At 39.4% G+C, this 21,374-nt stretch overlaps 1 long non-coding RNA gene across 1 annotated transcript; it reads left to right on the forward strand.

Moving 5' to 3' along the window:
* Nucleotides 1-8,329: 8,329 nt before the first annotated feature.
* LOC132541863 (uncharacterized) lies at nucleotides 8,330-20,877 on the forward strand. The gene is made up of 3 exons (XR_009552958.1): nucleotides 8,330-8,493; nucleotides 10,788-11,012; nucleotides 20,569-20,877. It is a non-coding gene; the product is annotated as an uncharacterized LOC132541863 (long non-coding RNA).
* Nucleotides 20,878-21,374: the final 497 nt, after the last annotated feature.

The raw sequence follows: 21,374 nt of genomic DNA on the forward strand, positions 1-21,374 counted from the left end.
ATAGAAGCTTCCTACTTTTTCAATCCTGCTATGCCACTTGTCACTCCTTGGATCACACTGGACACTGTTGATTACAAGGCCTGGGAACATGTACTGAAGTGTAGTGTCCCATAAGATACTCATCTGCCCATGATGCTTAGAATGTTGTTTCCTGTTTTATTTTATTTTTTTATTTTAATTCTCCACAGATTGGCTTAGTTAAGAGCATCTCCAACTGAGTGAATATGAGGAAAGGAGGGAGCACTTGAAAAGCCAGCCTCCCCCTGTCCTCCTCTGCCTTTGAAATTAAAGAAGCTCCACCGATGAATGTCAGGGTTAACTCCACTCTATGAGCAGACATTTTATGCAGGCTGACTAGAAATACATCTTAAACTATGTCTTTACACACTTACTTGGATTAAAAGAAATCTTTAATTGCAAGATTTAAAGCTATTTTAAAAGCATTCAAGCCATAATTCTAACCTGCAAAAAATTTTGAAAGAAAAGTAATTCAGTAGGGAGAGAACTAGAATGAACAGAAGAAATGAGAAGCATATTAGATCATTTGTGAATGAATGTGAAGCATGTGTTTACAAAAGACTGATTTTAACAACATATGTAAATAGTCCCAGTGGTGGGGCAAAGATCCTTCACATGTATTGTATCTTCTTCTCTAACAACCAAGATAGAGTTTGCTAGTTTGTGTTTTTGTCTATTAGCTTTGTAGGCTTTAAAGAATATATATCCTAATCTTGTGTTGCAAAAGCTTCTATATCTTCCAACAGAAGGAGAAAGGGATCATGTTTCTGGCTTAGACTAAATTGATGCATTTGGGAATATGTTTATGTTCCATTGCTGTTCTTCAGCTTTATTTTTAAGCTAAAAATTGTTTGGCAATATAGGCTAAACAGTTTTCTTGTCATTATCCTTTTATACCTTTTACTTCAAAAGCAAGGTCAAGACATGCATTTAAAGACATCACCCTACACAGCCTATTTTTGGTCTCTCTTCCTTGATGATAAATAGTTTCAGTCAATGCAACCTGGTACCCTTGATAAGATAACAAAGTCATAAGAACTGAAAAGTCATCTCTTCCACATAATCCCAATTCTTCCAACATTTTTTTTTCATCTCAAGTAATACTGATTAGAACCAGCTTTTTCAAATACAAATAGGAGCCATCCTTTATCAACCAGAAGAGATGTCGTTTTGTGAAGATGCACATTCCCCTCCACCCCCATCAAGGACAAACAACGGAGGAAGAACTTCAGATCCCTAACTCTGGAAATTGACTGCATGTTGAGTGACACTTAAGTTAAAATATGGCAACTACTAGCAGGCAAGTGATCCAAAGCATAGATCAGGGGCAGGCCTCTACCACAGAAGGAGAGAGAGATGCCTACCAAATTCAGCTGAGTGAAAAGCCAACATCAGTTGTCAGAACCCTTTGACTGACAGCCACAGTAATAACATAGTGACAAAAGGTACCAAAGGAGAAAACGTGTGGAGAAAAAGACATGGGTGTAAAATACACTTAAGTGCCATCTACGGAGTCCCCTTTTTCCATACATCATTTTTCACTTTTCAAGTTCCATCCATGCTCACCACTACTGGGAAAATTGATTAAAGATGAGAAATGTTTGAAATTCCTGGGGTAAAATCTTAAGGAGAAGAAAAGATTAAAAGAAAGAAAGAAAGAAAGAAAGAAAGAAAGAAAGAAAGAAAGAAAGATATAGTCCTAAGATGGTACGGTTAAAGAGAAACCTTGGGGGCGGGGCAGTGGTGCACTGGGTTAAGCACACATAGCACTAAGCTCAAGGACCAGCTCAGGAATCCCTGTTTGAGCCCCCAGCTCCCAACCTGCAGGGGTGGGTCACCTTACAAGTGGCCATGCTGGTCTGCAGGTGTCTCCCAGTCTCTCTTTCAACCTTCCCCTCCCCTCCCAATTTCTTTGTCCTTTCCAATAAAAATGAAAAATGGCCACCAGAGGCAGTGGATTTATAGTGCAGGCACTGTCCCAGCAATAACTGGAGAGAGAGAAAGAGAGAGAGAGAGAAACTTTGAGGAACAGAAAATTTCAGGTGATTTTTTTAGTCATTTGCCTTGGGATTTACAACAAAAGCCTCCCACATCCACTCTGCTATGAATTATTTAGCAAGATCTATAATGTCATTGCTGATTTTTTATTAGACTAAATCTTTTAGAAAACCTAGAGGAATAATGAGATCTGTAATCAAACTGGTACACAGAGAACACAGAAACAGCATGGTGGACATCAACAGTAGATGAAGGGGCAGCTGACCTTAGGGTGCACACTGTTAGAGCAATTTGGAGAGACTGCGACTCTCATTACAGACAGCACTCAAAATCAGAGTAAAAGCTACCTGTTTCTCTGCATGTGGATAAAACTTCCAAGACACCAGTCATCCTACTCCCTCTCTGTCATACTCTTAACTCTCTGATCCATTTTATTCTTGGCTATTTTCTCTTTTTATTTAATCTCTCATTATTTGTTTCTTGCTTTCATTTATTATTTTTCTATTTATCTTTTTCCATTGTATTTGTTTTCTATGTTATTCTTTCTCATTCAGTCACACACACACACACACACACACACACACACACACACTAGCTTGTCTGCTGCTTCCAGGCTCATAGTACCAACAGAAAGTAGAACAGATTCATGACAGTAATCATATAGGTAAATTATTGCCCATTGGAACAGCCATCCAAATAAGAGGACTTCATTTTCTAACTTGGAAGTTAAATCACCTTGCATATCTCTTAAGATCTGAGTCACTGTAGAGACAGAATGTTGCCAAAGTTGAACCTGACAGAATCCCAGAGAGATAAGACAGCTGGAAGAAGCCAGTGATCTCACTGAGTAATGTCATAAAATACAAAGAGGGTTGAGTTAGAAGATATTTATTAAATTCACTGATACTAAGCAAAACAAGGGGTTTTAATAGGCAAAGACAGTTAAGAGTAAAAGGAGCCTTTTCTGAATTTTGCTCCTAGAAAAACAAAACATGATCTTGGACTTAGCCTCCATATTAAAGCATATTCATATCATATCATATCTGTCATGGCACAAACAAAAAAATGAGAGAGCAAAGGGAAAAAAAAACTTCAATTTATCAGTGGGACTCTCTATGATGACAGAATTTGTGAGCCAGTGCCTAGGTCTCAGCTACACCTTGGAGACTCAGTCTGTTTTTAAAGAGTTTTGCAGGCCTATTTTTATCTTGCTATCATCTTTATTTTCAGTAACTAATAACATCTGTAATGTAGCTTATATGGTTTATTTAATGTGATTGTTTGTAATGATCTTAAAGCAATGGTTCTCTATCTTGGCTCACACAAGTATCATCTAGAGAAGTTTATTTTTCAATACTGATGTTTGACTATAACCCCCCAAAGATCTTTTTATTTAGTTGACCTGGAATATATCATTGGAATAGAGAACTTTCAAATCTCTCCAGGTGAGTCTTATGTACAGCCAAAGTTGAACTATACTAACCAAATGCAGTGTTTTTATTATTTACTGTGTCTCAGATTCATCTAGCAGGCTTAACAAAACAGATTGTAGTCCTCAACCCCCAATATTTGATTCATAAGTACAGGGTAAACCCCCATTTCTAGCAAGTGCCCCAAAATAGTGTTGGTTTGGGCCTATTACTACTTTCTGCAAACCATTGTCTTGAAATATTAGTGTGAACACTTTTTTTTGTAAGGTACTTCCCATTACATTCAGCTAGTTCCAAAAAAATAAAATAAAAAATGTCCCAAGCAGATAATATGCAATGATGACCACTGGGAATATTCACTGAAAGAAAGAATCTTCTCATTCTTAATTCATGGGCTATGAGCCTTATTTTCATACATGCCAAGAAATGCACCTGACTATGCTTTGGGTGCGTAGGAACATAGAAAGGGGCTAGATAAAGCTTTCTTTATAGCATTTGGACATGTTGCTCTTGCCCAAACTGCCCCTGCGGCTACAGACAGACTATGACCCACATAGTCAACGACTGCCACCTCTCCAGATTCAAAGGAGGTCTCGAAACTTTACATCAGGCTCAACCTGACGCTGTTGACTGGCTACGGAAGAAGGGCAAACGCTAGAAGAAGAAGAATGCATTTTTGCAGTTCCCACCAGAAAACTGCATACCTGTTGTCTAGGTGCATGGGAAGCTTCGCTCTGGTTCAAAGCGGGACTAAAATCTACCCTAGACTCTGTAACCTTATTGTCTGGAGACCAGGATGAATGTGCAAGTGTGTGTGTTTAACTGCAAACGTAGTGCATAATACTTGTATCAACAAAGTCTAAAGGGAGGAACTCTCTAGAACTTGTCAAAACTGTAAGAGTTCCACCAAGCAGTAAAATGTCTACTGGGATGCAAAAAATCAATTATACAAGTAAAAATGGTACAAGGAGACATTGTCCCAACTGACCATGTTCCAAGGTTCCCCCTTGAATAACATCTGGAAGCAGATGTTTAACTTTAATTCCTTAAGAATAAATCCTATATCTCAGATAACTGGGGGTGGAGAGTGGAGGTCCCAATGAGGAATTCCCATATATCATTGTATGTAGTTATAAAAGAATTAGTTTACAAAAACCAAGGTATATAATTCTGCTTTATCCCAAGCGGAGGAAATGGACTATGTAAGTTCCAGGTGCATGAGATAAGAACCAGTCTGTCATTAATATTCTTCCCACTAAGCAATTATCATAAAACATTATAAGCTATACCTGTGAATCTCATCTGACCTACTTACAACTATAAGACAGATGATTCAGCTGGTACAAATTATCTTGTGCATTCAGGACAAGGAAAGGCACAGAGAAGTCATACAATTATCTTAACACCAGGTCTAGGGCTGAATGTCCCAGTGTCTCCTACATATTGAGGAACTGAAGCAGAGAGGCCTTTGGAGCTTCCTGGAAGGTCAGAGAGAGATGAGTGCGCAAACCATTGGATATTTTCTTCCCTTTCTTCTCATTCTTCCTTTGGTAGGCCAATTATGCGAAAATTACTTCTTTCAGGATCATCCCATATGTCTCTGTTGTTGTTTTCAGTGCCTTTCAATCTCTTTTTTAGTTCTTTTACCTCCTTTTTAGTTTTCTCTAGCTCATCCTCTGTCTGGCTAATTCTGTTTTCTGCTTCTGTTAATCTGCTTTTCCATCTCTCGGCTTACTCTTCAGTTCAGCTACTTTTTTATTTATTTATTCCCTTTTGTTGCCCTTGTTGTTTCATTGTTGTAGTTATCATTGTTGTTGTTATTGATGTCATCATTGTTAGATAGGACAGAGAGAAATGGAGAGAGGAGGGGAAGATAGAGAGGGGGAAAGAAAGACAGACACCTGCAGACCTGCTTTACTGCCTGTGAAGCGACTCCCCTGCAGGTGGGGAGCCAGGGGCTTGAACCAGGATCCTTATGTTGGTCCTTGCGCTTTGTGCCACATGCGCTTAACCTGCTGCGCTACTGCCTGACTCCCAGTTCAGCTACTTTTTTTTACCTTCCTCATTTACAGTATTAGCTTGTTCTGCTAGTTGTCCATTTAGCTCAGCTATTTTAGCTTTCAGTTCTCTAATTACCTCAAGGTAGCTAATATTTTCCTTGAGGGTCTCATCTGTTGTTCCCTATTTCTGATAAACTTTTCCTCAATAGCTGTCCTCACTTCTGTGATTAATAAGTTCATTATTGTCTGGGCATTTTCCCTATTTATATTTGCTTCTGGTTTACTTAAATTTTTTTCTGGGCTCCAGTCCTGATACATTGTGGTAGCAGTTTTATTTGCTTTTGATTTTACCATTTTTTATTGGTGTGGTTTGTATTTTTCTGTCCTATTGTCCTTCAGTTGTTGTGTTATGTGAGTATAAGCCACACTAAAGTCTTTTCACATGTGAAGTCACAAACCTCAGAAAGTACAACAATAGCAACTAAAGCAAAGATTTATGCAGTTCAACCAAAACCAGTTAGCCAAGCAACACCTCCACTCCAACAATGAAAACAAAAAACAAAAAGAGAAAAAATAACAAAAAAGTAAAAAGAATAGACAATTACAAAAGTAAACTGTCAATTATAAATTCTAGAGATAGTGGGAAGAGAAGGGAAAGGAGAAAAGAGAGAGACACAAGGAGAGAAAAAGAGAGAAAGAGTCTACTCCAAGTCAGATTTCTTCCACAAAATATTTCACAGATGAGTGCCAGTGAAAACAGAAAGAAAAAGAAAAATAATAAAAAGCAGTGGAAGGAAAGAGATTTTTCAGATCAGCTAGGAGGAAAGAAAAAGAAAAGTGAGAGAAAAAGCATTCCTCCCACAATGGGTAGCACACCCAATCACCTATCAATGGAAAGGGCAACAACAGCTAATTTTGGACAACTTATAGAGAAAGGGAAAGAGACAAGAAAAATAATAAAAATAAAATAAAATAAAATAAAATAAAATGCCCTAACAGTCAGTCTGCAGATTAAACCATTTCCAATTGACTGCACACAGCCTAGTCCCCTTCCTAAACCAAGAAAAAACAAACAATTACAAGAAACAACTGTCAGACAAACTCGAGAGTTAGAGGGTAGCAAGACAGGTAATCTAAGCCAGCAAAAACCAAGGCCCTGATTGGTCAGGTATTCTGTCACTCAGATAGAACTCCAACCCCCTTCAAAAGACAAAAAAAAAAAAAAAAAAAAAGCCTTTGCTTATGGAAATAGCCCCCCTCCTTTGGATGACACTCCTACTGATCCAGGAATCTTGATAAAGAAATTAGCTCCACAAGAGGCCTGCCAGGAGTGTGTGTGTGTGTGTGGGGGGGGGGGGGGGGGTAAGTACAGAGTGAAATAGCAAAACCAAAGACTCCCAGTGGAATCCCTGTTTCCTTTGCCCTTTTTGACCTTTGTTTGCCAGCCCAAGGGTGGATTATGGAGCTCTTCCTTGGTATAATCCTGAACCACACCTGCACTCCTCATTCACCACTGGCCCAGAACTCCTACCCTCACCCGAACTTCCCAGGTTTGAAGCAGACTCCTTGCAGAGCTCATGCCAGATGTTGTCTCCACATCACCACCTTGGCTCTGCCCTCCACATAAATGCCCTCTTTTATGGACCACAGAAAAAATATACTTATCTTTATCCATAATGACACAAAACAAGTCCAGGATCACCAATTTTGCTCCTTTCTCCAAATATTTATCTGTGTAGTCAAAAGGAAGAGTTGGACATAACTAGTAATAATTACAAAAAAAAAAAGTTTACTCATATTCAGCTGTCACCGGGTTCCAGCACTGTGTTCTGAACTATCTACACATCATCTTGCCCAGCCCCTTACCACTCACTGAGAACAGCTTTATGACACCCATTTATCAGATAAGATCTTAGAGACTCAGAGTTGAAGACTGAAGCATAGGTAGAACTAGGTCTCTCCAATTCTACAATGATGTTCTTAAAACCCTAGTGATGGGTGAAACACAAGGCACAACAGCTATAATTTCCTGTATATCTGTCATTTCTCACCCACCCCATGGAGACAACTTGCTTTGCAAAAGTAAAAAAAAAAAAAAAAAAAGGTGAAAGCTGAGGCAAAGTTCATACAGCACTGGGAGAGGATGGTCCCTGGCTGGGTAATCCTATATCATTGCTTGGCCTGTTCTGAAGATGAGCTGCCCGAAGTAGCTTCTGCAAAGCTGCCACCTGAGGACATTGTTACCAGAAAGGGTCGATGGGCAGTGGCAGACAGGCAGACAGGGACAACGAAGAAGATTAAAATAATTACAGCTCTAATTGATCCGCTCTGCTCAAAAAGAGATTAAAAGGGGAAAGGCATATTGAAGAAGGCACTTGACATCCACCATGGGCCAGATCCCATCTGCCACTGTGGCCAGGTCTCCTCCCTGCCCTCCTGGCCCTCAGTCTAGAAGCCCCCACTGTGAAGCCCCATGCCACAGCCTTGATGAAAGTCATTCTTTGTGGAGAGCATAAGGCCGTGCTTCCATGAAAAACTGCTTTCACAAACAGCAGGGTGGAAGCAGCCCTGAGCAGCAGACAGTGGCCTCCTGTTGGCAGACCCCCAGCTGCAGATTGCCAACAGAGTGTGGAGAGCAGGGAAGGCGATGCCAAGAATGAGGCCAGCTAGGGGCAAGGGACTGGAGCAGCACAGACAAGCCTGTGACTTGTTATCTGATAACCTTACCCCAACAGACACAGCCTGGCCTCCAAGTGGCATCAGCCTGGTCTCAGCCTGACTCAGTTTTTGGCTTCCTGTCATTTGGGAGCAGGGCCAGGGAGCAATTTGCCCCATCCCTGGCACCCTTATGAAGTAATTGTAGAGGAAGGGCAGAAGCAGGAACCGAGGCCAGGGAGGAAATGGCAAGGCAGGTTAGGAGGACATAGCCACAGCTCTGGAATTGGCCAAGTCCATCTGGTTGCATAGGTTGCGAAGTCAAGAGCAGAAGCAGGAGCTGGTGGCAAGGAGCTGTAGCAGTCCTCTAGGTTGCCATCCCTATGTACACTGTAAGTATTCACACACCTGGAAGGTGGAGAATTGGATTGAGTACACTTTCATTGGTTTGGACTCACTTCTGAGTTGTGATATGATGCAAGAGAGAGCAAAATAATGAGGGAAAAGAAACTTGCAAGTTTCACTTTCTTTCATATATATATATATATGAAAGAAAGTGAAATTTGTTTCATATATATATATGTATATAGTCATCAGGGTTATTACTGTGGCTTGGTGACTGTACAGCAAAGCCACCACTCCTGGTGGCCATTAATATCTCTCTGTCTGTCTGTCTGTCTCCTTTCCTTTTTATTCGATAAGACAGAAAGAAATCGAGAAGGAAGGAGGAGACAGAGAAGGAGAAACAAGAGACACTTGCAGCACTGCTTCACTGCAGATGGGGACTAGGGTCTTGAACCCAGGTCCTTGTCCATGGTAACATGTATAATTTCCTGTACATGCCACTAACTGATCCCAAATTTCAATTTTCTATTAGGAAAGTTGTAGCAGGAGTCTGTGCAGAGGTTTAAATGAGAGAATGATGAGCAAAGAGGTAAGAGTAGGAGAGTTGAATATTCAACTGTCCTGAGAACTGACTATAGAAGTGGAGGAAAATATAACACTTCTCTTGCCTTCCTGCCAGACTTAAACCTGTGCATCCCACTATGGAATGACCCCACCAATCTCTTAGATTTGCTTTAAAAATATGGATCATGATGGAAAAGGTTTGGGTGGGGCCAAGGAGTGTATCTTTTCCAACAAGCACTCAGGTGATGCTGGTCATAGTTTAAGTAGCAAAAATCTGAGCTATTTTAGAAATAGACAAAAATAAAAAGCCTCAGTGGAAATCCATAAATGCTAATGTGTGGCTGGAGACTGTGACTGGAGGAAAGGGTTAATGGTCCACATATCACCTTCTCCTTTCCCTTCAATCAAATCAAGGCTAGCCTGCCTCCAGAAAAGAAGCCTCCTGTCTGACCTTGATAGGGTCATAGCAAAGGAAAACAAGGATGAAGAGTTACAACTTGACTGAACTTTGGCTGAGTCAGCCATGGGTCTACCTTATTCAGTCTGCTATATTAGTCAGGCTAGAATAGGTTTGCTGTTGTAACAAAACAAAAAACAAAAAACAAACAAAAAAAAAACAAGTCTCCATGGCATAAGAGACACGTTTCTTTCTCACTCACATATAGTCTGCTATAGGTATGGGGAATATAAAGATCCTGAGTGAACTTCCACCTCTGACACCTCCCTATCTGTCCTGACTCTACTGTTCTCCATGTAGAAGGGAGAGTAGGCTGAAGAGCCAAACACTGGCAATGAGAGACTCTCATCTGGCAATTTTTCTCACTATTGGCCTAAGAAATTCACAAAGCGAAAGTCAAATGGGAGGTGCAGGGGATGAACTCCCTTCCTTTTAAAAGGAGAGTAAAGTGAAAGTTCCCTACCTGCAACAGTTAGTTTTGAAGAAAAATGATGGCTTCATATGAGATATATTTTATAAACTGAGATTAGACTCTTACGTTTTTATTTATTTATTCCCTTTTGTTACCCTTGTTATTTTATTGTTGTAGTTATTATTGTTGTTGATGATGATGCCATCGTTGTTGGATAGGACAGAGAGAAATGGAGAGAGGAGAGGAAGACAGAGGGGGAGAGAACGACACTTGCAGACATGCTTCACTGCTTGTGAAGTGACTCCCCTGCAGGTGGGGAGCCAGGGGCTCAAACTGGGATCCTTATACCAGTCCTTGCACTTTATGCCACCTGCGCTCAACCCACTGCACTACCGCCCGACTCCCTCTTACATGTTTTCTAATGTAATAATATCCTCTTGTGGTGGGGCGCAATTTATTGTGTTTATTTGTTTTTTTTCCTTTTTCTTTCAGGGTTATTGCTGGACTTCAATACCTATACTACTGAGAAATTTTCTTCTTGTTAATTAGACCTAAATCTAATTACAATGCCAGCAGATTCTATAAGACTGAAAGGATGGCTATTTAGTACAGATTTAAGGCAGACTTTCTTTCTTACTAATTCTTTCTTCCCTCCTGTGTATATCCCTCTAAGCATTCAAAATTAAACACAGATTCCAGTTTCTATGTAATCATCTTGTGGCCATGAGAGAAACCGGCATGAGAACATAATATTACAGGAAGAAGTACTAAGCAGAGAAAATGATAGGGAGAAGGAGCCAAACCATTATTGTCCTATACTCAGATCCTTCCTTCTCTAAACACATCCCATTATGTGATAACATTAGTCTCTCTATTGTTCATTAACTCAATGTTTCTATTCCTTGCAGATTGAATCATTACAAGTGAGCTACTCATCGTGGCTCAGGTGCCAACGATTTAGACCACAATCTGCAGAGCAAGAGATACTATGACGAACCCAGTAGGAATTATGGTGGGCCAAGAAGGCAGTGTCCCTGAATTTTAAAGAAGATAAACATTGAAGTGAAGGATGTAATTTCTTTTTTTTTCCTGATATTCTTTTTAATTGGGGAATTAATGTTTTACATTCAACAGTAAGTACAATAGTTTGTACATGCATAACATTCCCCAGTTTCCCATATGACAATACAACCCCCAATAGGTCCTCTGAATCCTTCTTGGACCTGTATTCTCCCCCACCCACCGACCCCAGAGTCTTTTACTTTGGTGCGACATGCCAATTCCTTTTCAGGCTCTACTTCTATTATCTTTTCTGATTTTGTTTTTCAACTTCTGCCTGAGAGTGAGATCATCCCATATTCATCCTTCTGTTTCTGACTTATTTCACTTAACATGAATTTTTCAAGGTCCATCCAAGATCGGCTGAAAACAGTGAAGTCACCATTTTTTACAGCTGAGTAGTATTCCATTGTGTATATATATCACAACTTGCTCAGCCACTCATCTGTTGTTGGACACCAGGGTTGCTTCCAGGTTTTGGCTATTACAAATTGTGCTTCCAAGACCATATGTGAACACAGATATATTTGGATGGATATGTTGGGTTCCTTAGGATATATCCCCAGGATAGGAACTGCAGTATCATAGGGTAGGTCCATTTCTAGACTTCTTTTTTTTTTTTTAAATAATTTATTTATTCATTCATGAGAAAGATAGGAGGAGAGAAAGAACCAGCCATCACTCTGGTACATGTGCTGCCGGGGATCGAACTCAGGACCTCATGCTCGAGAGCTTAGTGCCTTAGCCACTGCGCCACCTCCCGGACCACCATTTCTAGACTTCTGAGAGTTCTCCAGACTGTTCTCCACAGAGGCTGGACCAATTTATATTCCCACCAGCAGTGTAGGAGGGTTCCTTTGACCCCACACCCTCTCCAGCATTTGCTGCTGTTACCTTTTCTGATGTATGACATTCTCACAGGAGTGAAGTGGTATCTCATTGTTGTCTTTATTTGCATTTCTCTGACAATCAAAGACTTGGAGCATTTTTTTCATGTGTTTCTCAGCCTTTTGGATATCTTCTGTGGTGAATATTTTGTCCATGTCCTCCCCCCATTTTTGGATGGGGTTATTTGTTGTCTTGTTGTTGATTTTGGCAAGCTCTTTATATATTTTGGTTATTAAACTCTTGTCTTATGTATGGCATGTAAAAATCTTCTCCCATTCTGTGAGGGGTCTCTTGGTTTGGGTAGTGGTTTCTTTTGCTGTGAAGAAGCTTTTTAATTTGATGTAGTCCCATATGTTTATACTAGCCTTAGTCTTCTTTGTAATTGGATTTGTTTCATTGAAGATGTTTTTGAAATTTATGTGGAAAAGAATTCTGCCAATATTTTCCTCTAAGTATCTGATAGTTTGTGGTCTAACATCCAAGTCCTTGATCCACTTGGAATTTACTTTTGTGTTTGGTGAAATACAGTGGTTCAGTTTCATTCTTCTGCATGTTTCAACCCATTGTTTCCAACACCATTTGTTGAAGAGACTCTGCTTTCCCTATTTAATAGTCTGGGCACCTTTGTCAAAGATTAGATATCCATAGGTGTGGGGGCTCACTTCTGGGATCTCAATTCTATTCCACTGGTCATTGTGTCTATTCATGTTCCAGTACCAAGCAGTTTTGATGACAATGGCCCTATAATACAATTTGAGATCTGGGAGTGTGATGCCTCCAGTTCTGTTCTTTTTTCTCAAGTTTGTTTTGGCAATTCTAGGTCTTTTCTGGTTCCAGATAAACATTTGTAGCATTTATTCAATTCTCCTAAAAAATGTGGTTGGGATCTTAACAGGGATAGCATTAAATCTGTATATGGCTCTGGGTAGTATATTCACTTTGATGATGTTAATTCTTCCAACCCATGAACATGGAATATATTTCCACTTCTTTGTGTCCTTTTCAATTTCCTTGAATAGTGACTCATAATTTTCAGTATACAAGTCTTTCACTTTTTTGATTAGGTTTATCCCTACATATTTTATTGTTTTTGTTGCTATAGTAAAAGGAATTGATTTTTGGATTTCAATTTCTTCTAGCTTAGTGTTGGCATAGAGGATTGCCACTGACTTTTGAATGTTAATTTTGTAGCCTGATACCTTACTGTATTGCCTGATGATTTCCAAAAGCTTCTTGCTGGATTCCATAGGTTTTTCTGTATATACTATCATGTCATCTGCAAATAAGGAGAGTTTGACTTCTTCTCTTCCAATCTGTATCCCTTTAATTCCTTGCTCCTGCCTGACTGTTATGGCAAGAACTTCCAGCACTATATTGAATAGTAATGGTGATAGTGGGCAGCCCTGTCTAGTACCTGATCTGAGTGGAAACGCTTCCAGTTTTTCACCATTGAGTATGATGTTGGCTGTAGGTTTGCTATATATAGACTCCACTATCTTAAGGGATTTTCCATCTATTCCCATTTTTTTGTAGTGTTTTGATCATAAAGAGATGTTGGATTTTGTCAAAGGCTTTCTCTGCATCTATTGATATGACCATGTGGTTTTGGTCTTGCTTTTATTGATGTGGTAGATCACATTGATTGATTTATGTATATTAAAACAACCTTGCATGCCTGGGGTAAACCCCACTTGGTCATGGTGAACAATCTTTTTAATATACTGCTGTATCCGGTTGGCTAGAATTTTGTTCAGTATTTTAGCATCTATGTTCATCAGAGATATTGGTCTTTAGTTTTCTTTTTTGGTTGTGTCCCTGTCTGCTTTTGGTATCAGAGTGATGTTGGCTCATAGAAGCTGGCAGGGAATATTCCAGTGTCTTCAATCTTCTGGAAGACTTTTAAAAGTAGAGGTATTTGTTCTTCTTTGAAGGTTTTGTAGAATTCATTTGTAAAACCATCTGGTCCAGGACTTTTATTTTTGGGGAGATTTTTGATAACTGTTTCAATTTCATTAGCTGTGATGGGCCTGTGCATGTTATCCACTTCCTCTTTACTTAGTTTTGGAAGTTGGTAATTATCTAGGAAATCATACATTTCTTCCAGGTTCTCTAGCTTGGTGACATATAATTGTTCATAGAAGCCTCGCATGATATGTTGAATTTCTGTGGTGTCTGTTGTGATATCTCCTCTTTCATTTAGTATCCAATTTATTTGGGTCTTCTCCCTTTTTTGTTTTGTGAGTCTGGCTAAATATTTGTCAATTTTGTTCACTTTTTCGAAGAACCAACATTTACTTTCGTTGATCTTTTGTATGGTTTTCTTATTCTCAATGTTATTTATTTCTGCCCTAACTTTAGTGATTTCTGTCCTTCTTCTGGTTGCTTTAGGGTTCCTTTGTTCTTCTTCTTCTAGGTCTTTAAGATGTGCAATCAGGCTGTTTATTTGTGCTATTTCTTGATTCCTAATGTGTGCTTGTATAGCTATGAACTTCCCTCTCAGTACTGCCTTAGCTGTGTCCCAAATATTTTAATAGTTTGTGTCTTCATTTTCATTGAACTCTTGAAACATTTTGATTTCTTCCTTGATTTCCTCTTTGACCCAGAGGTTATTAAGAAGTGTACTGTTAAGCATCCACATTTTGGGACTGTTACTAATCTTTTGTTTATTGTTAAGTGTTAGTTTAGTTCCACTGTGGTCTGAGAAGATGCTTGGGATGATTTCAATGCTCTTGAATTTGCTGATGCTATCTTTGTGGCCTAACCTATGATCTATCCTTGAGAATGACCCATGTGGATTTGAGTAAAATGTGTATTCCAGTTTCTTGGGATGAATGACTCTGAAAATGTCCAATAGTTCTAGTTTATCTATCTCTTCATTTAGCTCCCTTATGTCTTTACTGATTTTCTGCCTGGATGATCTGTCAAGTTGAGAGAGTGGGGTGTTGAAGTCCCCTACTATGACTGTGTTGCTATTAATATATTGCTGTAGCTCTTTCAGTAGATGTTTGATGTATTTAGATGGCTTTTCATTGGGTGCATAGATTTTAATAATTGTTAAGTCCTCTTGATTGACTGATCTTCTGAGCATTAAGTAGTGTCCATTCCTATCTTTTTTAATCTTATCTATTTTAAAGTCTATCGTGTCAGATATGAGAATAGCTTTTCCTGCCCTTTTTTGTGGATCATTGGCTTGTATGATAGTTTTCCAACCTTTCACTTTAAGTCTGTGTTTGGCTTGTTGAGTTAGGTAGGTTTCCTGTAGACAGCCTATTGTTGGGTTGTATTTTCCGATCCATCTTCCTGCTCTGTGTCTTTTAACAAATGAATTCAGGCCACTGACATTTATTGATATCAAAGATTGAAGATATTTTAATGCTATTCTTGTAGAGTTTTAGAGTGTTCTGATATATGTCCTATTTATGATGGTCTGACTGTTTATAGAAGACCTTTCAGAACTTCTTTCAGGGCAGGCTTGGTGATAGTTTATTCCTTCAACTGTTGCTTGTCTGAGAAGGTTTTGATGCCTCCATCTAGTCTGAATGGCAGTCTAGCAAAATATAGTAGTCTTGGTTGAAAGCCTTTCTCATTGAGCACTCAATAGATATCTTGCCATTCTCTTCTGGCCTGTAGTGTTTGTGTGGAGGAGTCTGCTGCTAATCTTATGGGTTTTCCTCTGTAGGTGACTCTTTGTTTTTCTCTTGCAGAACTTCAGGATCCTTTCTTTATCTTTATTCCTTTTCATTCTAAATATGATGTGTCTTGGTGTCTTTAAGTCTGAGTCAATTCTGTTTGGGACTCTCTGGGCTTCTTGAATCTTTATGTCTTTGATATTGTCTAGACTAGAGAAGTTTTCAGCTATTATGCTCTGAAGAATGCTTTCTTCCTCTCCCTCTCTTTCTTCCTCTGGTAAGCCAATAATGTGTATATTGTTTCTTTTGAAGTCATCCCATAGGTCTCTGTTGTTGTTTTCAGCATCTCTTAATCTCTTTTTGAGATCTCTTACTTCTTTTATAGTTGTCTCTAATTCATCCTCGATCTTGCTAATTCTGTCTTTATCCTCATTTATTTTGTTCTCTCTTCCCTGTACTCTTTTCTATTGTTCATCTATTTTGTTACCCTGTTATGATACTGTTTTAGCTTGTTCAGCTAATTGTGTTCTTAGCTCAGCTATTTCAGCTTTCAGCTCTCTAATAACCTTGAGATAGTGTTTTCTTCCAGAGTCTCATTTGTTGTTCCTGTATTTCTGATGACAATTCTTTCAAACTCTTTACTCACTCGTGTGATTATTTCCTTAGCTAATGTTTGGATGTTGAACTCATTATTTTGTACTTCACCCTTTGGGGGGCTTTTAGCTGGACTGTTGTCCTGGCTTGTTTCTCCAATATTTCTTCTTGTTGGTTTACCCATCTTATATATTATGTTGTGAATTCCCTCTCTTAGTACTTTTCAAATTACTGATCACTATTTCCTAGATTGACTTGTGTCTAAGTAAGGTAATTAAAGAGTTCACAGTGGTGGAAGTTAACAGTTGTTTCAATAGTATTTTAATCCCTGAGTTGGGGCTCAGTGATTTAAAAGCCTCTTTTTTTTTTTTCTTCTCTGTAGGCTATGGGAGCCTGAGGGCTTCTAAACTATAAGTAGGCTTCTTAGCTTAATCACTCACTCCTGACCAAGAGATAAGGCAGGGTGTGGCAGAGATAGTCCAGTGGTTATGCAAAAAGACTTTCACAGCCCCACAGCTATGCCACCGAGGTATAGGTCTTCTCCTGAGTTTCCTGGTTAGAGCTCTCTGTTCCCCGGTGTCCCTGCTGCTGCTCCAGATTCTTAGGGCAGTAGCAATGGAGACTCAGAGCTGCACTTGGTGAGTCTCCGGAGATTCCTCTCCTCCCTTCAGCTGTCCCCTTGTTGGTGGAACAGACTGGAGGTGGTGTCTCAACTGATAAACCGCCGGACTGTTACCAGCCACTTAGTCTCTCCCTAGACTCCTCTCTGTCACCAGCCACACGTGTTTGCACTCACCAGTGATTTGGTGGGCTTCTGTAGTTGTTCTAGTCCTCTCTTGTTTCGGTCCCAGGTGGTCTCCTTTGGTATTCCTAGTTGATCCAGGAGAGGAGAGGAGAGAAACAGATCTGCTGCTGCTCGTAGCCCTGCCTCCGGAAGTCTCCCCATGATGTAATTTCTACTAGAATAGGGGAAAGGTAAGTAGAGGATGCTAGGCAGAAAAACACTAGTAATCCACTATTGTGAGGCAGGCAAATAAACTATTTACAGCACACAGTGTCAGAAGACCTACTAGAGAAGTTTGTAGAGTGAAGATTGGTGACCCAAAGAAGTCAATATGTGGGACATTGTGCTCCGTGGAAGGTACTATATCTGAGCTATGTTGTATTAGTTATTATTATTATGTAGCAAGTAACACCAAACTTAAGTGGTTTAACATGACATGTATTGATTTACACAGTTTATATAGATTAGGAATTTGGGGAAGTCTTTCAAAAAGTAGTAGAGATATTGGTAAGAGTTTCACTCATCTGATAGCATAGCCCAGGCTGGAAGTTATACATTTTTTGCCACAGGTTTATTAGTGCATGCACAATAACTCCATCATTCCCAGAAGCCTTTTTGTTATTATTATTACAGAACGTAACAGAGAGAAGAGAGGAAGAGACAAGAGAGAAGAGACGACAGAAGTTCTCCACAGTTTCACCATTTGTTTGTTGTTTTATAGAGACAGAAAAGGCAATAAGGCAAAGAAAGAGAGAATAAAAGAAACCATAGCACCAAAGCTTCTTCAGTGTAATAGGGGCTATACTCAAACCTGGGTCACTCACATGGTGAAGAAGCACACTACCCATGTGAGCTAAATATTTTGCCAGCCCATTCCACTACTCTTGAAGCATCTCCCCTGTGGCTGGAGACCATGAATTTGAACCTAGGTCCTCAAGTATGGTAATATGTGCATTCTAACAAGTGAGTCACTACTTGGCTCATGGATATCTCATGTTCTAAGTGGTTCATACAGTGAATGGAAAACTGATACTGTCTTTTATCAGGAGGCATTAGTGCTTTACCCCATTATAGTCTTCACTAGCTGCTCAAGTGTCTATAAAATGAAAGCTGCTTTCTTCCACTGTGAGTGAGGCAGGAGAGAACAAGGTAGAAATTATAGATATCTGTTGTGATTAAAGTCATACTATGTCATCTCTTCATTATTTCCAATACTAGGAGTTAAAACAGTGAGGACCATCTTGAAGTATGGCTACCATAGGAGTCCTGAGAAAAGAGATCTTATTCAGTACAATAAAGTATAACAATGATAGGAATGAAGGATGTCTGGAGATGAATAACCTTTGAATGGAGTCTTGGCAAATGAGAACAATAACTCTAGATAAACAGACAAGGAAAAGTGGAAAGGATAAAAATGTTTTTCTAAACCTCTTAATTATATTTTCTTTTTCAATTGTGTTTGTCCCATGTAAGAATATCCATACTTCTACCTTACTCAGAGGGAGCACCTCTGTGAAAACATCTTATTTGGGGGTTGAAGTCATTCCTAAGCATTATATATCTACTCATTGATTTATTTTACCAGCACTGATCATAAAACATACAAAAGTCATAGAATTTTTTTTTTGAAACAAGACTTGGCAGGTATATGCAGAGTCAAAAGGCAGAATCATCCACCAGAGAGATATAGCAGAGATCTAGGGATGGATGTGTAAATACCATGTGATATTTTGATAGTTAGAAGAAAGCTCAGCCAAAATAGTCATTAGGATGATTTAAATATAACACATGGTAGGTCATGAACCATTCAGGGAGTATCCATTAAACTTAAATTTTGAGATCCCTGTTTTGACATGAACATTCATGTCAGGCTAGCCTGAGGATGTTTCTTCCTGGGCATGTGTGCTCTGGGTTGGAGAGAACTCTGCCAGAGCCAATCTAGGCTGCTGCCTACTCAGCGATGTGGGAGGGGAACCACAAACTCTTGTGGCTGAGTGGGAACGCAATATGCCCTCTTTTATTAATCAGATACATCGCCTTTTATGTATCTCTTCACCGGAAGAGGCAAGGGAAAAGGAAATGACTAGGAGAGGGGGCAGGGCAAAAAAGAGTGTGTACAGAACATAGAAAGCTTCCATCTAACCAGTGGGGATTAAACCAATACCCTGCAGGCAGGGTGGGTCTCATGCAAAACAGTGATTATGTAAATAGACCACAACTTCAAGCAATGCAGCAGACCTGGCTTAATGAACAACACATTCAAATATAGGCAGTGGCCCAGATGAAAGTTTTACATTAAAGAGCATGGGCAACAAATTTCTTTTAGTTCATTCTTTCCCCACTGAAACTCTACAATTTCTAAAAATGAGTCTGAGATTTAATCTAAGAAACACTGAAGTTCAGGAATGGAACAGAAAGAGGCTGAATCTCACAGACTAATTGCTGAATCTCACAGACTAATTGCAGAGGATGATGTTCATAAGCCTATATGCTTAATGGTTTGTTTTCATTTTGTAACACCCAAGAACAAAACCAATATGACAAAATATCAAAATGCATGTTCTCATGTCCTAATCTGATAAATAATATCTGATAACAATACAAAGCATATTTAAATGTCATCCAATATCATATTTTTGTGATGTCTTGGTCTTCATTGCTCTGGGCTAACTTTTTTTTTTTTTAGAGAGAGGGAAAGAGGAGAGAGAGAGAGAGAAAGAGAGAGAGAGAGAGAGATATCTTTCAACTTCCAATATCATATTTTTGTGATGTTTTGGTCTTCATTGCTCTGGGTAACTTTCTTTTTAAGAGAGAGGGAAAGAGGAGAGGGAGAGAGAGAAAGAGAGAGAGACTTCTTTCAACTTCTAATACAGTGGAGGCTAGCATCAAACCTGAGTGGCACACATGGCAAGGCAAGTGTGCTATTCATGTGAGATAATTTGCTGGCCTTCAACATCATTCTTGATGTTCAAGTGATGAACGTTTTCTACTTGAGATGGGGACATCTCAGAATAAATCTGATAAAAGTATGAAGTTTTATTGAGAACGTTTAAGTATTCAAAGGCACGGGTCTGTTAGACTATATTCTAAATATTTACTTAGTTTATCTATAGTGGTACTGAAAAACCAAACAATATTTCGTGTGTGTGTGTGTATGTGTGTGAGTGTGTGTGTGTGTAAATTCATAAGCTAACTTTATTTCTTAGGTAGAGACAACTTCTACAGGACTTTGCCCTCAATGTGGATCAGCAATGGTAGGGACTACCCCATTCTCTGAAGGGAGGTTGGGTCAACATACTCTGCCACTCAAGGAAGACCAGTCCTAGAATTAGTACAGCCTAAAATGTCCCTAGCTGTGGCCACAGAATGTAAGCTCAGACCTACAGGGATGCAGAGGTTAAACAGGCTCCTGTGCTGAATATGGCCCCAGATCAAATCAATGGAGTTTACTGATAATGATATGTATATACTTTCCCCACATTTAGGAACTACTTTCTTCCTTGATCCAGCTTTCTAGTTCTTTTTCCAACCCTGACACCATCTCCCCAGACAACACCTTTGGCCCACCTGCATGTTAACTGTTGGGTTCAGGCAAAAATTAGTAAAGAATATATCTAAAATAGACCTACTAGCTTTTTCCAAAATGAAGACCCCAAATCTCATCTGCTATGTTTTTGCCTTTAGGTTCCTGATTATTAAATAATTTGCTCTGATTTATATCTTAATTCTTTTCAGTCACCAAGTTGCAGATGCTACCATGACATCAACTTCCCTGGACAGACAACCTCACCAGTGTATCCTGGAATCCCTCCTCTCCAGAGCCCTGCCCGACTAGAGAAAGACAGAAACAGGCTGGGAGTATGGATTGATCAGTCAATGTCCATGTCCAGCAGAGAAGGAATTACAGAAGCCAGACCTCCCACCATCTGCACCCCATAATGATTCTGGATCCATGCTCCCAGAGAGATAAAAAATAGGAAAGCTTCCAATGGAGGGGATGGGATATGGAACTCTGGTAGTGAGAATTATACCACTCTTATCCTATGGTCTGGTCGATCATTATTAAACCAATTAAAAAAAAATGGTGGAGTCTTGGCTTGAATCTGGGTCACACACATGGCAATGCAGCATACTGTCCAAGTGAGTGATTTCACCAGCACTTCCTTTTATTTATTTTTGTTTAATACTAGACAGAGATAGAGAGAAATTGAGAGGGGAAAGAGAGATATAGAGAGTGGGAAAGAGACAGAGAGATACCTACAGCCCTGCTTCACCACTCATGAAGCTTCCCCCATGCAGGTGGAGACCAGGGGCTTGAAAGTGTGCCCTAGTACACTGTAATATGTGTGCTTAATCAGTGATCCACCACCTGCCCCCTCACAAGCATGTATATTTTTTTAAGCCATGAGAAAATTCCAAGACAAGAAGCCAAAATAAACTTAAATATGAAGAATAAGTTTGGATGAGTTACTTTCCCAGATACCAAATATTATTATGAGCATATAGGAAATAACTAAACAAGAATAGATGAATAAAGAAAC

This window comes from Erinaceus europaeus, chromosome 1, assembly GCF_950295315.1.
Source record: "Erinaceus europaeus chromosome 1, mEriEur2.1, whole genome shotgun sequence".
Taxonomy (NCBI): domain Eukaryota; kingdom Metazoa; phylum Chordata; class Mammalia; order Eulipotyphla; family Erinaceidae; genus Erinaceus; species Erinaceus europaeus.